We start from the raw sequence: 17,414 nt of genomic DNA, 5'->3' as shown, positions 1-17,414 counted from the left end.
CCAGCATTAGGTGTAAGATTCCATGTAATGTGGGGGCTCCTTAGAGGACCCACAGTACTGCCATTGCAGCCTTCTGAGGTTTTCCAGGCAGCCCCAGCTGCTGCCACCTCGCAGACAGGTTTTTGCCCTCCTGTTACTTGAGCAGCTCGGGCCCAGGAAGACAGAACAAAGGATTTCCTTTGGGAGAGGGCTGTTATACCCTCCCCTCTTGGAAATAGGTGATAAAGGCATGGGAGCTTTAGCTTCCGAGAGCCTCTGGAAATGCTTTGAAGGGCACAGATAGTGCCCTCCTTGCATAATCCAGTCTACACCAGTTCAGGGACCCACAGTCCCTGCTCTGACACGAAACTGGACAAAGGAAAGGGGAGTGACCACTCCCCTGTCCATCACCACCCCAGAGGTGGTGCTCAGAGCTCCTCCAGAGTGTCCCTGCATTTTACCATCTTGGATTCCAAGTTGGCAGGGCACTCTGGGAGCATCTGAGTGGCCAGTGTCAATAGGTGACATCAGAGCCTTCCTCTAATAGGTGCTTACCTGTGTAGCTGACCAATCCCCCTTTTAGGGCTATTTAGGGTCTGTCCTCTGGGTATTTCCTCAGATTCGGATTGCAAGACTCCAGCAGGAATCCTGAGCATCCTTTACTTCACCTTTTTACCAAGAGACTGCATCTGTACCCTTCAGGAACTCTACAAAATGCAGCAAAGAAGCAAAGACGACGTCTGCAACATTGTATCTTAAGCTCTTGCCAGCAACTGCAACTGTTTCCAGGTCGTGCATCCTCCGAGGTCTGCCTGTCTTCAGCCTGCACTAGAAGAACGAAGGAATCTCCCTTGAAGTGAAGGAGTCACTTCCCTGCTTCAGCAGGAACCCCTCTGCAGTGATGATTCATGACTAGGGTCGCCTCTCCTGAAGAAGTGTGTGGATCCAGCAACACAGGTGGTGAATTGAAGTGGTCCCGATGGTCTAGATGTCCAACTGTTCAACTTTGGTGGAGGTAAGAGCATGCCTCCCCACGCAAGACCATGCACAGCATGTTTAGCAGTTGCCAAGGCTTGTTGGCATCCTTCCATGAAGTTGTTCATGTACCGTGCAGCTCCGGCCCCCAGCACTCTATCCTGTGACGCACAGCTTCCTGAGTGGTTCTCCGGCAGCTTGGGATTCCTTTGTGTAGTGTTGCATGGGCCTCCATTTGCACCTTCTTTGTCCACGTGCTGTGGAACTCCTATGCATGCTGCCTGGTCTTCTGAGGGCTCTCTGAGTTGCTGGGAGCCCCCTCTGTCTCCCTCTCCTGAGTAGAGGCTACCAGGTCCCTCCTGGTCCCGGGCAGCACCATTTTCCATTAACCACATGATTTGCGTGTGTCAAGACTTGGTGGAATCCAGCGATGCTAACCAGACTGCAATCATCCATCCGGCGTGGGATATCACCTGCAGAAACCAGGAACCCGCATACATCTTCTTGGGTGCAGTACTGACTGTTCTTCCTCACCAGAGGTTCTTCTTAAGCACCTTCATCCAGGTTAGCAGGGGCTCCTGTTCTCCCTGGACTCTTCAGTGCTTCTTGGACTTGGTCCCGTCTTCCACAGGTCTTCAGGTCCAGGAATCCATTGTTGGTGTTTTGCAGATTCTTCTGGTTCTTGCATAATCTTTCTCGTGTTCTTGTGTGGTCTAGGAAAGTTACTGTGATTTGCTCCTGCTTTCCTGGGCTCTGGGGTGGGTTCTATTACTTACCTTTGGTATTTTCTAATACTCCCAGCACCCCTCTAAACGCTGGGAAACCGACTTTCGCATTCCACTTTCTTAGTGTATGGTTTGTATTCCCCCAGGCCCATTTCTAACTATTGTGATTTTCACTATGTGCACTGTTTTTTAACTGTTTTTTCAGCTATTTCTGCAGACTAGTGTATATAATTTGTCTAGTACTTACCTCCGAAGGGAGTATAGTTTATACAGTATTTTTGTCATTTGTGTCACCAAAATAAAGTACCTTTATTTTTGTAATGCTGAGTATTGTCTTTCATGTGTGTGAGTACTGTGTGACTACAGTGGTATTGCATGAGCTTTGCAGGCCGTCGCTGCTCATACACACTTCCCCTAGATATGCTTTCTAGACACTTTCTACATTTCACTGACAAGGGGTAGCTGGACCTAGTTTAAGGTGTATGTACCTTAGGTACCCACTACAAACCAGGCCACCCTTGTGAATGTTATTTATAACACTAGCTTACTTGGGCCTGCAATCTTCACAGTAGACAGTAGAGTACCAAACATTTGTTCTGAGTCTTACAGTATTACAAGATATATAGGGGAAAGGGACAGATTACTTGCAAGGTATAGTAGGAATTAAACAAAAATTGGAAAGGGGAGTTGGAAAAAAGGAGACAGTATGAAAAAAAAGAACAAGGCACAATGAAAGTATAACAGTGGGCAGAGGAAACCGTTAGGAAAATACTATTAATAATTAAATAATAGGCCTTACTGGGCTGAGCAGAGCCCTTTGCAGTGGGAAGAGTAAGCTCTTCCCGGGTCCGCCTCGGTGCTGCCCCTCTTCTTGCTCTTGGGTGCAGATTTAGGAAATAAAGAGATAAAAAAATAGATTAGTAGTACAATTAATCTCCACATACGTTTTATAACAGGCAAATGCAGTAATATTCTACTTATCTGAATCAGATTGCCTGTGGTACTAGTATTGACTATCACTGAGTTGGCTATACTAAATCTAAAATGCCTATTGCAAATTTCCGTAACAAAAACCTAATTTCAATGAATGATCTTTGGTTCTGTTCTCATTTCTCAACCTTCTTGATGGACCAACTCAGTCTCCTTTTTTGCAATGCATAGATGCATACTAGCACTAGACATCATTGTGAAATTGCAAAAGCGAGCGCTGCCCAGTACGATGAGGTAGCGCCAAGGACCTGCGTAGCTCAAACTTGATCACATAGTAATATTCTTAACGTAAACAAAGCATAACTTTTCTCTGAGTTTGAGCAGCATGCTCTTCAGATTAAAATAAGCATTGAAGAATACAAACACAACAATTAATTTAGTTCATACTCACTGAGCCTTGGAATCTTGACACCTAGCAGGTCAAGCAGGTCCTGCTCCCAGTCAAGTATATACACCCAGGGGTGCATCAGCTGCTGAGTGGTGGACTAGAGCTGGCTGGTGTGCCACACTCACCTGCGCACCCTCCCCAACACAGTTGATGCTCCTGCGGGGTATACCCACTGCCAGGCTTGTTGCCTGCTGCCAGCATGGAGGGAAGATGGTGCTGCATGTAAAAAAACAGTGGTGCCACCTCTGTCTCATAAAAGATGGGCCATGGCTGCATCCCTTGAGCAATAAATAAACAATATGGTGAACTAGTAGGGAAACATTTTCATCATTAGTACATCAATGACACTCTAAATCAATCACTGAAAAAAACTATCAATTAATTTAATAATTTTTTACAAACGTTATAAGAGCCAAAATCAAAAAACATAATTCATGTGGAAAATTACTGACAAATATTACACAACACATAGAACACAAAATTGCACATAAATTAACACAAACAATTATTCAACCATTTCAATTCATTAAATATGTACTTCAGTCTTCCTTTTACATAAAAAAAAATGTGGCTTTAATGTCCGCTTTCTACACTAATCAACAAAGGAGGTGATTGCATCATGGTCACTTCAAACCAATATTATTGTCCATTTCTATGAAAACATGTGTGCCAAGATAACTCCTTATAGGTATTTAGCAATTCTAGCAACCTCTACATTGTAGTCATCGGCCTCTTCAGGACCGTAGGTGAAAGAAGTACCTATTAAACAAACAAATTATAAATTTTAACCACAAGCATGTCTCTGAAAAATTCAGAAACTCCATAACAATGTGTGTTGCAACAAGTCGAAACTTATAGTGCCCAATGTTAAATTCATGCTAAAAAACAGCGAGATTCATGCAAAAAAAATGTGGTGGTGAATAAAACTCAAATACTCCTGAAATTATCAGAAATATTTAATCAAATCTACATCGTGAGTATCTATCCCATCTCAGAAAGCACATCCAGGAAGTGACAGTATCAGACAAGGTCCCGAAAACTTTTCCGATACATCATCGGACTCTGAACAAGAGATTCAAGGCCAGCCCCCCTCCAATTTACAATGCTCTGGGGTTCAACCTTCTTTTGGCAGAGGCAACCGCCGATGGAGAGGAGGAGGTGGCCTGAGAGGACAGTTTCAGGAGCAAGGTATATTCTGCACCAGAAGAAGGACATACAGACGTTGAATAGCACCAAGCCCGAATCCAAAGATCTTATTCCGGTCTATAATCTGTCCTCATCTCCTCTCACTACTATTGAGAATTAAATAATGAATAAAGGTTTATCCTTTGTACTACTTAATATCCAAGACCTTGTTGAAACAAAAACTGAAGTACTCATATTTCTGCAGAAAGTCAGACTTAAAGCCTTTTTAATTTATATTTTGCTTGTTTAACAGGTACTTCTTTCACCTACAGTCCTGAAGAGGTCCATAATTATAAGGGGTCGAAACGCATTGACCTATTCTTTAATGGAGAGGTTGCTAGAATTGCTAAATAATACCTATGAGGAGTTATCTTGTTACACATTTTTTCAAAGAAATGAACAATAATATTGGTTTGATGTGACCATGATGCAATCATCTCCTTTGTGGATTAGTGTAGAAAGCAGACATTAAAGCCACATTCTTTTGATTGTAAAAGGAAGATTTATTTAATTGAAATTGTTGAATAATTGTTTGTGTTAATTTATGTACAATTTTGTGTTCTACGTGTTTTGTAATATTTGTCAGTATTTTTCTAGATGAATTATGTTTTTTGATTTTGCCTCTTTTAACATTCATAAACAATTATTACATTAATTATATAACTTGATTATTTTTTCAGTGATTGATTTAGAGTTTCACTGATGTACTAATGATGAGAATATTTACCTACTAGTTCACCATATGGTTTATTTATTGCTCTAAGTTTTCCCAGGTATAGTAGAATCACTAGGGTAAACCCCCCTTCTTCTTTCTCTAAGTGATGGCTGCACCCCTTTGCAGCGCCACCACCAGCAAGGTAGGCAGTTGCTGTTGCTAACTGTTTATGGGGGCCTGGCACCTCCGCATCCCTGTTTGTCACCTTTCTCTGCCATAGCACTGGTTGAGGTGATGAAAATAAACAGGAGAATGAAGGAAGGAATGAAGAAATAACTAAGGAAGTAAAGGGAAAAATAAAAGAAAATAATAAAAGTAACAAAAAGAAAAATAATGAAAAGAGTAAAAATACACAGACACAAAGCCATACACTAATAAAATAAAAAAAATGAGGGTAGATTAGTTAGGAGGGCAAAGGATTGAAAAGATAAGGCAGGGATTCAAACGACAGGCCCAGCACCATGAAATATCTCACACATATTGAGAACATTACTGAATAAATGGACACGGGCAGTGACTTTGCTAGACAGTGCAGTAGAGGTCACAAAAGTTTGCCAGAATCTTCAAGAGCTTTGGGAGGTGACAGCAACTAACGACTACCTTGAAGATGAAACCCCAGACAGGTGCATCACCCCACCCAACAGGGTCTACAAATTTTAAAATTCAAATTGAGGGAAACAATAAGTGCACAATTAAAGTAATTTTCTGGGAAAGATTAATGCTAAACTATGACATCCTTCTGGCAGAATGAGATTGGCCGCCAGAGTTTGTCTGAACATTCCCACAAGGGTAAGATGTAATTTTGCCTTCTTCCTCAGTCCTCGTTCCAGATGCAGTAAAAGAAGCCTATGCTTCTGATTGGGCTCTAGCACAGGCACCCACACTGTACCTCAACCATGTGGGCTGAGATAAGAATTTGCCTTATCACGCTATAACAATAAGGTCCAACCCACAAATAATACTTCAATACCCAATAAAACATGATGCAAATGCCCCAGTGAGAGAAATAGTCTCACAACTTGAGTAACAGTGAGTGATTGAACACTGTGTATCGGCTATGAATAACCATTGCTTCCAGAATAGTGTTTGATGAAAGACATTTAAGCAGTCACGTACGCACATTTGCCATTCAAAATTCACATAGCACATCCCTAATGAGCAACATTGTGCGTAAAAAATACAAAACTACCTCAGAAATTTTCAACAGTTTTTTCTGTCAAAATCTAGCACCTGAGAGTAGAGATCTAAGTGCATTTTCTGTGTTAGGCTCTTAGCTTTGTTTTGGTTGTCTTCCCCAGTGACATTGATCCTCTGGCGTTGTCCTATGTAGATGACATCTATCTAACAGATGGTGACCTCAACACACATTTGGCATGGGTAGATCACATTGTATTGGGATTTGCCAATTATGGTAATAAATTTAGTTTTTACATAACTAAAATTACCTTCCTCAGTGTCCTATTTTGGGATATGAGTTGTCAAATGAGGGGATGAGTCTGATACTACACTTCTTAGTGAAATTTGCACAACTACAATCACTAAATACCAACACAAAGCTACAATTCTCGTTAGATTTCTTTATTTTTTTGCAGAACATACATCACAGAGTATGCACAGCCCATAAAGCCACTATATGATCTAATACGTCCAGATTTCTCAAGCACACATTGGACACCACAACATACACAAATTCTCAGATTACAGACTGAGTTGCTTGAAGCAAAACATTTACACACATGTGTAAACAAAACACATCTGGTAATCCGGGGTGCCATTGGTTTCACATATATAATGTTACATTCAATAAAGGTGACACAGTTCCAATAGCATGCAAATCAAATCACATTTATACTCAAATGCTGAAATATGGTTTGCACCCACATAAAAAATACTCACTTCAGATTACAGTCATCAAGGAGAGACCACTAGTCCAGGGAAAATGCATTATTGTTGTTACCCCGTTACCAGCCATTGAGACAGTTACAAAAGCTAGTGTTCCAGTCACCAAACAATTACATCTGAGATGGATACAAAGGGCTACCTCCATGACTGCTACTGATGTTGATATTTCTTTTATCCAAAACTACAGACCCAAGAATATATCCAATATGAACTTGAGTACTCCATGCCCACTAGTGGCATGTCTCTTGGACATTACAGAATCATTATTTTCACTGATGGTTCAGCTCAACCAGCTGATGGTACCAAACATCAGTACTCTGAGGCTTGCACAGCCATCTATTGAGTGATGTGGACAGTGAGTTCTGACTTCAGCAAACCTACATGCAGTCCCTAGGGGATTGCACAGCACAACTTCTAAGCTTAAAGCTTTGCGTTTGGCACTGGAACATAAGGATCCATAACTCTCAACACTTATTGTGTGTAATTCAATATTATTGTGTCCAGTCCGTCAATGAACACTTACACTACTGGTGCATCAATGGGTTCAGAGATTCCAGAGGAAACAGGATAAAACACTCTTTTTTGTGGTGGAAAAGTGGCAGAGTTTAAAGATAAGCTGCCACGGGTTCATATCATTTCTACACTCGACCACCAACGTGTTGGAATACATATTGTAGGAAATGAATTTGCAGATCTGCAGGTGCTACAGCATCTGTTGCTGCAATAACTCTTTTTCCTATGAGTGTGGATGGTGACATACTGGCTGCCCTGAATGCCTTAGCTGACAGCAAGCCTTTACCAAAACCATACCTCAAAAAATATTCCTACCACTTAAGAACCCAAAACATTCCCTTCGTAGCAATAGCAGGGGTGGGTGAGCGTGTGATCCGAATGAAGACCGTAAGCTAGAACTGATAAAAGCAGCTTACAGCAGGTTTGCTTCTGTCTATACTGTTGTGGGAGCTACAGTTACACTACTACAAACATGCTTTTGTTGACATGGCACATACAAACAGACCAAACAGTGTGTCTTAGTTGTGACATCTGTCAGCAAATAAAAGGTTCAACCATTAAACACCCACCACAAACACCACTCCACATATCAAACAAGCCTATGCAGTGTATGTATCTGGAATGTTGTGATTCCTTACAATCAGATGGTGCATACAAATACATTCTACTTGCAGTAGGCTTTTGCTCAATATTCTCATGGGTGTGGCCACAATGGTCAGCTGACACTCGAACTGATAATAAAGATTTGCAAGTCTTTATCAGGACATATGGAGTTGCAGCATTCCCCTCTGATCATGGCCCTGCTCTCACCTCCAGGGAATACAGGGACACCATGGGAAAGATGGGTGGTGAGGTGCATTATTCTAATCCTTACCATTCTGAGGTAAATTCAGTAGTAGAGAGAAAAAAAACTAGACTTAAAGAAATTTGTAACAACTAGATTACTAGGCTCAGGCCGTAGTTGGCTCAATCACCTGTATGGAGCCCAGAGAGAATTAAATAATGTGCCTAGAAGTTCTGTGGGAGGCCATACCCTCTATGATGTCCTGTTTGGCATCCCATGTTTGTCCCAGATCTTGATGGTCCTGGTGCGGTGGAGGCAGAAATACTTTTCAACATAAATGAATGTCTCACTGTCTTGAAGGAATTTTAACAATTTTGTGAGGAAAACTCATCAGCACATGCCGCCACTTTGGATATGAGGAATCCAACAACTTCAACTGGCTAAATTCCAAAAGTTGGGGATCTGGTTTGAGAAAATTTGCTGGTAAAAAGATTCTGACCCATCCTACCCGGCACTGGTGCAGGTTCTTGGAATACAAGGTAAAAGGACTGTCATCATAATGCCAATGCCTAGCTCAACATACAACCTTTTTGTCTTCATTGATATGTAAAATGGCATCATGTGGCCAAATCTGCACTGTAGACCACAATGATTCCTGGGTAGTTCCCTTGCCCCTCCCACTATCAAACAGGAGATACCTCTTCAAGCATTAAACAATGCTGAAGTTGTTTCCTTGAGTTTGGGGAGGGTGGAGAATAAACTTTTTTTTATTCCAGTAACTACTACATCAACAAGAACTATCCAAAGTTCTCATCTGCAATGTACAAATTCAGCACAAACTATGGGATTGTCTACAACGAACCTCCATAGGATATATCTATCATTTCTCTTTGAACAGACTGGCTCCAGTTTTTGTACAAACTGCTTATTGGTATTTTGTTGACTTTGAAAAATTTTCGTCACGTTCTTCAGCATCTACTAGTGCCACAGTGCACAGTATATGTAAGCTTTTTCACTGGTTAAAACATAACTTTTTTATTCATTCATGGCACTACCTGTGGATTACATTGGCATCAATTGCATTTCTTCCATGGACAGGATTTGTTATTGCCTTCTTTATGCTCATACGTGGCCAATATTTGCCTGAACGCTCTGCTGCTGAACTGGTGGATGATCTTTTAAAGTCTTATTTGTCTTTCCACAAAGTGCGAAGAGTCTTGCCCCTAGTAAGCATTTGTGCTGTACAGGTTCCTGATGGGATTGTTTGGAATAAAGACCCTTCTGATATATTTGGACCAAATGAAAGAAGACAAATACCATATTTGATTAAAATTTCAATGAATGACATTACACCTGGGGTTGTTTCCGATGACTGGGATGTTAAAAGAGTTGATTCCATGCGTTCTGAGCTTGAATGTTAAACTGTATTTGAAGGTGAAGATATGTACATGAATAGTACATATTATAGGGAAATGTTCTGTTTCCATTATTATGGACATCTTTATTTACAAAGAGCTGGCACTCCAAGAACAGCTTTCAATTATACACAATGGGAACATTGTGCAACTCTGCCAGTAGGGAGTTTGAAAACATTTGTAGAAAGGTTTACTTATTTTTCTGGGCATGATGCTACCAATCCTGAGTCCTATTATTTCAAATTACCTCCAACAAAAGCAAGAAAAATGTTGCTTACGGAAACTAATTTAATTTATTCAAACTCATTTGTTTCCCAGTTAGCCATACAGGGCTATGAATATTCAAGAAATTAACAGTTTGGGGAACAAAAGATTGGCAGTATAAGACATGGAAGCACTTTTTAAGACGTGTCTAATTCCCTTACAAAGGATTGTTCTAAATTACACTACCAAGCAGAAAACCTGCCTTGGATTATCAAAAGTAAAATAAATGAGTGTATGCAGTATTCCCTCCATAGCTAAACCAGACACTTGGCAAAATATTATGAATATGTCAGATGAACAGCTCCATGGTTTGGTTACAAATGGTACCTTCAATTTATCACTTAACCCCTTCGCTGCCAGGCCTTTTCCCCCTCAGGTGCCAAACCTTTTTTTGGCTATTTGGGACAGTTCGCGCTTAGGCCCTGATAACTTTTTGTTCACATCAGCTACACACACCAAATTTGCGTCCTTTTTTTCCAACATCCTAGGGATTCCAGAGGTACCCAGACTTTGTGGGTTCCCCAGAGGAGGCCAAGAAATTAGCCAAAATACAGTGAAAATTTCGGTTTTTTTTTTAAATGGGAAAAGGGGGCTGCAGAAGAAGGCTTGTGGTTTTTTCCCTGAAAATGGCATCAACAAAGGGTTTGCGGTGCTAAAATCACCAGCTTTCCAGCTTTCAGGAACAGGCAGACTTGAATCAGAAAACCCAATTTTTCAACACAATTTGGGCATTTTACTGGGACACACCCCATTTTTACGATTTTTTGTGCTTTCAGCCTCCTTCCAGTCACTGACAGAAATGGGCATGAAACCAATGCTGGATCCCAGAAACCGCAACATTTCTGAAAAGTAGATACAATTCTGAATTCAGCAAGGGGTAATTTGTGTAGATCCTACAAGGGTTGCCTACAGAAAATAACAACTGAAAAAACAAAATATTGAAATTGAGGTGACAAAATATGCAATTTTTCTCTAAGGTTTACTCTGTAACTTTTTCCTGCAATGTCAGATTTTTGAAAGCAACATACCGTTACGTCTGCTGGGCTCTTATGGTTGCGGGGATATATAGGGCTTGTAGGTTCATCAAGAACTCTAGGTACCCAGAGCCAATAAATGACCTGCACCCTGCAGTGGGTTTTCATTCTATACCGGGTATACAGCAATTAATTTGCTGAAATATAAAGAGCAAAAAATAGCTATCAAGAAAACCTTTGTATTTCCAAAATGGGCACAAGATAAGGTGTTGAGGAGCAGTGGTTATTTGCACATCTCTGAATTACAGGGTGCCCATACTAGCATGTGATTTACAGGGCATTTCTCAAATAGACATCTTTTTTACACACTCTCTTATATTTGGAAGTAAAAAAATTAAAGAAAGACAAGGGGCAATAACACTTGTTTTGCTATTCTATGTTACCCCAAGTCTCCCGATAAAAATTATACCTCACTTGTGTGGGTAGGCCTAGCGCCCGCGACAGGAAATGCCCCAAAACACAACATGGACACATCCCATTTTTTTACAGAAAACAGGGGTGTTTTTTGCCAAGTGCCTACCTGTAGATTTTGGTCCCTAGCTCAGCCGGCACCTAGGGAAACCTACCAAACCTGTGCATTTTTGAAAACTAGAGACCTAGGGGAATCCAAGATGGGGTGACTTGTGGGGCTCTGACCAGGTTCTGTTACCCAGAATCCTTTGCAAACCTCAGAATTTGGCTAAAAAACACATTTTCCTCACATTTTGGTGACAGAAAGTTCTGGAATCAGAGAGGAGCCATAAATTTCCTTCCACCCAGTGTTCCCCCAAGTCTCCCGATAAAAATGATACCTCACTTGTGTGGGTAGACCTAGCGCCCGCGACAGGAAATGCCCCAAAATGCAATGTGGACACATCACATTTTTTTGAAAGAAAACAGAGGTGTTTTTTGCAAAGTGCCTACCTGTAGATTTTGGCCTCTAGCTCAGCCGGCACAAAGGGAAACCTACCAAACCTGTGCATTTTTTAAAACTAGAGACCTAGGGGAATCCAAGATGGAGTGACTTGTGGGGCTCTGACCAGGTTCTGTTACCCAGAATCCTTTGCAAACCTCAAAATTTGGCTAAAAAAACACATTTTCCTCACATTTCGGTGACAGTAAGTTCTGGAATCTTAGAGGAGCCACAAATTTCCTTCCACCCAGCGTTCCCCCAAGTCTCCCGATAAAAATGATACCTCACTTGTGTGGGTAGGCCTAGTGCCCGCGACAGGAAATGCCCCAAAACGCAACGTGGACACATCACATTTTTTTAAAGAAAACAGAGGTGTTTTTTGCAAAGTGCCTACCTGTAGATTTTGGCCTCTAGCTCAACCGGCACCTAGGGAAACCTACCACACCTGTGCATTTTTTAAAACTAGAGACCTAGGGGAATCCAAGATGGGGTGACTTGTGGGGCTCTGACCAGGTTCTGTTACCCAGAATCCTTTGCAAAACTCAAAATTTGGCTAAAAAAACACATTTTCCTGATATTTCGGTGACAGAAAGTTCTGGAATCTGAGAGGAGCCACAAATTTCCTTACACCCAGCGTTCCCCCAAGTCTCCCTATAAAAATGGTACCTCACTTGTGCAGGTAGGCCTAGCGCCCACGAAAGGAAATGGCCCAAAACACAACGTTGACACATCCCATTTTCTTTACCGAAAACAGAGGTGTTTTTTGCTAAGTGCCTACCTGTAGATTTTGGCCCCTAGCTCAGCCGGCACCTAGGGAAACCTACCAAACCTGTGCATTTTTGAAAACTAGAGACCTAGGGGAATCCAAGATGGGGTGACTTGTGGGGCTCTGATCAGGTTCTGTTACCCAGAATCCTTTGCAAAACTCAAAATTTGGCTAAAAAAACACATTTTCCTGATATTTCGGTGACAGAAAGTTCTGGAATCTGAGAGGAGCCACAAATTTCCTTACACCCAGCGTTCCCCCAAGTCTCCCTATAAAAATGGTACCTCACTTGTGCAGGTAGGCCTAGCGCCCACGAAAGGAAATGGCCCAAAACACAACGTTGACACATCCCATTTTCTTTACCGAAAACAGAGGTGTTTTTTGCTAAGTGCCTACCTGTAGATTTTGGCCCCTAGCTCAGCCGGCACCTAGGGAAACCTACCAAACCTGTGCATTTTTGAAAACTAGAGACCTAGGGGAATCCAAGATGGGGTGACTTGTGGGGCTCTGACCAGGTTCTGTTACCCAGAATCCTTTGCAATCCTCAAAATTTGGCTAAGAAAACAAATTTTCCTCACATTTTGGTGACAGAAAGTTGTGGAATCTGAGAGAAGCCACAAATTTCCTTCCACCCAGCGTTCCCCCAAGTCTCCTGATAAAAATGGTACCTCACTTGTGTGGGTGGGCCTAGCGCCCACGAAAGGAAAGGGCCCAAAACACAACGTGGACACATCACATTTTTTCACAGAAAACAGAGGTGTTTTTTGCAAAGTGCCTACCTGTGGATTTTGGCCTCTAGTTCAGCCGGCCCGGGGGGGGCAGAAATGGCCTAAAATAACCCCCCCCCCCTTCGGGGAGCGACCCTTGCCTACGGGGTCGCTCCCCTTGCGTGACGGCGCAAAAAAAAAAGATCCCTGGTGCCTAGTGGTTTCTGCCCCCCTTGGGGGCAGATTCAACTAAACTCTGCCAATCTGCCCCCAAAGCAGGCAGAAATGGCCTGAAAGGGCCCCTCCAGGGGAGCGACCCTTGCCTAAGGGGTCGCTCCACATCTGTAAAACAACAACACCAAAAAAAATCCCCGGTGCCTAGTGGTTTCTGCCCCCATGGGTGGCAGAAATGGCCTAAAATAAATGTGCTCCCCAGGGGAACGACCCTTGCCTAAGGGGTCGCTCCCCTTACGTGAAAAACAAAAAAAATAATACAAAAACTCCCTGGTGTCTAGTGGTTTCTGCCCCCCTTGGGGGCAGATTGGCCTCATAAAAATAGGCCAATCTGCCCCCAAGGGGAGCAGAAATGGCCTAAATATAATTTGCCCCCAATGGGAGCCACCCTTGCCTAAGGGGTCGCTCCCCACACCTAAAACACAAAACAAAATTATCCCTGGTGCCTAGAGGTTTCTGCCCCTGGGGGGGGGGGCAGAAAAGGCCTTAAAAAAAAAAGCCCCCCTGGGAGCGACCCTTGCCCAAGGGGTCGCTCCCTTATGTCACTTTAAAAAAAAAAACATTCCTGGTGTCTAGTGGGGTTCAAAGGGAAGGAAATACATTTCCTTCCCTTTGAAGCCTCTCCGGGCCTCCCCTTTCAGCCCTGGCCTGGGGTGGTGGGGGGGGGGGGCGGCCCTCGGGGGAGCGCTAGCGCTTCCCCCGTGGGCCGGTATCAGGACGTAATGGTTACGTCCATGGTGCCACACAGGCGCTGCCATGGACGTAACCATTACGTCCATGGCGGGGAAGGGGTCAAAGGTCCTAACTGGTGGTTATTGTGGCCACTGGACACAAATGGTTATCATGCACATTTTATCAACTCTATACCGGGTTTTAGGGTGAGCAGACCAGACTCTCATTACGTCACCACACACCAATCAGGTTTCGTCACCACTGACAGCGGGGAGTAAATTATGTAACAATGGTTACAACAATCCATGTTAACAGCTGTTAAAGAACACCTCTCTCTCCTTTCTGAAGACATGGTGGTCATTACGACCCTGGCAGTATTGAAACAGCCAGGGTTACGGTGGCAGTCTGACCACTGCCAAAGCGGTGGTCTGAATGCTTTGGCAGCGGTCTGGCATTACGACTGTGGCAGTTGCACCACAGTTGGAAGGCCAGCACCGCCAGTTTACTTCCACAGGAGGGACTGGCGGTGCTGCCAGTCCTAATCTACAGCCTGCAAGGAGTGCCACCCTGGGGATTATGACCCCACTCCCAGGATGCTTGTTTCCAGTCCAGGGAGGACCTGGCCTGGCAGTTCGGGCTGGACTGTTCCCCTGGTGAACAGGGTCAAGACTGATTTGCAGATGGCTGGGTCCAAACTAGGGTGGCATGGTGAGCAAAAGAACTGATGGATTAAACCCAGATCTGTGACCTGGGGTGAATGTTTGATTGGTTCTGCATTCCGTCCGTCATTTGTGTTTGTTTGCTCAAGTAGCTAAGGCTCCTGGTGCCTCACCATTTGGCATTGCGTGGGCTGCTGCTTCCTCAGGTATGATTATGGCTGAGGCAATGGATTATGTGCTCTACTTTGACCTTTTAAATGAGGATCTGGTGGAACTATTATCTGCGGAAGTGGAGGCTGTTCTGAATTCTATTGGACAGCCTCCTGTGGGATTCCACTGACTTTTAATTTTGCACTTTTTCCCAAAGTAATTTTAGTTTGGCCTTGTTCCTGTGGTTGCTTTGCTTGGCGACTTGGATATTTTATTCCTTTTATATTCTTTTAATATGCAGTTTAATGCTGTAGTGTTTTTTTTAGCATCAGGTTTTATATATTCTATGATGTTTATGAATTTTATTCTATTTCTATTTACTAGGATCTGCACTGCTGAAATGACAAGGGGAGGGTGTGGTAGTGGCTTTTTAATGCCCAATTGGATACCCATGTTTCAGTTTCACAGTCTGCACCTTTAAATGCATACATATATTTTATTCATTCTCATTGTGATTGCAAAATATAACAATATATATATATATATATATATATATATATAAATATATATATATATATATATATATATATATATATATATATATATATATATATATATATATACCGATTCACCATAAAAAATAAGAATTATAAACAATTAAAAAACACTAAATACAGTTCAAAACCAGCAAAAATAAAATGTACAAAGTAGCAATTATAATAAATTATTTACAAATTAATTTTACAAATAATAATAATCCAGTCTAAACAGTAGTACAGAAAGTGCTGGACTCAGTAGAATTCAAATTCATGAATTTAACTCCAACATTAGCACGATTAATGAAAGTGTTTGACTTTGTGGGGGTCACATTTACTATTCCCACTACAAGGTAAGCAAATGCTGGGAAAGTGTTGCATTTTGGAGGGGTTAAATTTACTATTACCACTGCAACCTTAGCAACAGTAGGGAATGTGTTGGGCTTCAGAAATGTCAAATTTAATATTCCTAATCTAATGTAAAAAAACAGGGAAAGTTTTGGACCTTGGAGGGGTTAGATTTACTATTCCCACTTCAACCTAAGCCAGCAGCAGTTCCTCCCTTCGGGTGGAGGAGCGTCGCCCCGCTTGGTGCGCCCTCAGCTGCAAACTTAAATTAATAAAAATGGTCATTATGGATGACAACATTACCATTTAAAACTTAGGACCTAATTGGGAGTTCGGCAGACGAGAAGACCCTTCCCCCGAACTACCGATGGTGATGTTGTCGCTATACTGGCTACCTCCCCACTGGACCAATTAAGACTTTCCTACTAGGCTGTCTGCTGGAGACAGAGGTTCCCCTCCAGTCAGCCTAGCAGTAAAGTGGTGGCAGCATTGTCTCTGGGTCATCATCGAGCTGGCAGCAATGCTGTTGCCTGCAGGGTGCACCAGCACTCTTGCAATGTTCACTGTCTACCCAGCAAACAGTGAACATTGCAAGCCTGCTGGGCAGGGGGACCCCTGCTCTGCCCATGCCAAGCGCATGGGCAGGAGTCCCCCTGTGACTCCTTGCACCTGTTCTCCTCCAGCATTTTCATGGCCGTAAAACTGCCATGAAAAGGCTAGCGGTGAACCAGGTCGTAATCAACAGGGCGGCGCTGCATGCAGCACCGCACTAGATGATTCCCACACCGCCAGCCCTTCAGGATCACCAATCCGGGAGGAGACGGCGGTACCCTGGCAGTCTGACCATCACCGCATTAGCGATGCTGGCAGTCTCAAGACCGCCAGCCTCATAATGAGGCCCATTGTGCTTCTGCTCAGCTCGAGTGCGAGGGAGGGGTGTATTCCTGTCTGTTGACTGCAGGGTCAGGGATAACTTCCTTGTCTAAAAGCTTAAAGTGCACATGTCAGATTGGCTGTCTCTCTTGTCACGTCCAGCCTGACAAGTGCACTTTAAATGCACTAATCTAAGCAGTTTTGAACTGCTAGGCACATTGCAGACACAGGCTCCCAGTCGCAAAAGAAGTGCTCCACCCAATCTTGGTGCTTCTCTCATGCTGAAACCAGCATGAGAGCTGTTCCAAGACTGGCTAGGTTTGTTGGCTGTGCACAGGATAGTGTTGGAACTTACATCCTTATACTGCCAGTAGTGGAATTGCACATTTTGAGGTATGGACTGTGCCAGCTTTAATTTGCACCAATATTTATCTGCTGGACCCCACTTTGCTCGAAATTTATCTAATTTATTTAAAAAACAGTGGCAGGTGCAGCCTGCATAAAAACACAACTGTTGGTTGACATTTCCTGGCTTGAGCACTACGGCTCCACCTTTCAGTGCTTTCTGCTGCACTCTTATCTCCATTTTGGGTGGCAAACTCTAATCTACAACAAATAATTGTGGCTTGCAAGGAGTGCAAATTTAGGAAACAGAAAGGCAAGGCAAGCTTCAAAAAACAGTACTGGCAGCCAAAACACAAACTAGCT

This window comes from Pleurodeles waltl, chromosome 7 (genome assembly GCF_031143425.1).
Source record: "Pleurodeles waltl isolate 20211129_DDA chromosome 7, aPleWal1.hap1.20221129, whole genome shotgun sequence".
Classification (NCBI taxonomy): Eukaryota; Metazoa; Chordata; class Amphibia; order Caudata; family Salamandridae; genus Pleurodeles; species Pleurodeles waltl.
The sequence above is the reverse complement of the archived record's forward strand: the minus strand, read 5'-3'. Positions refer to the sequence as shown.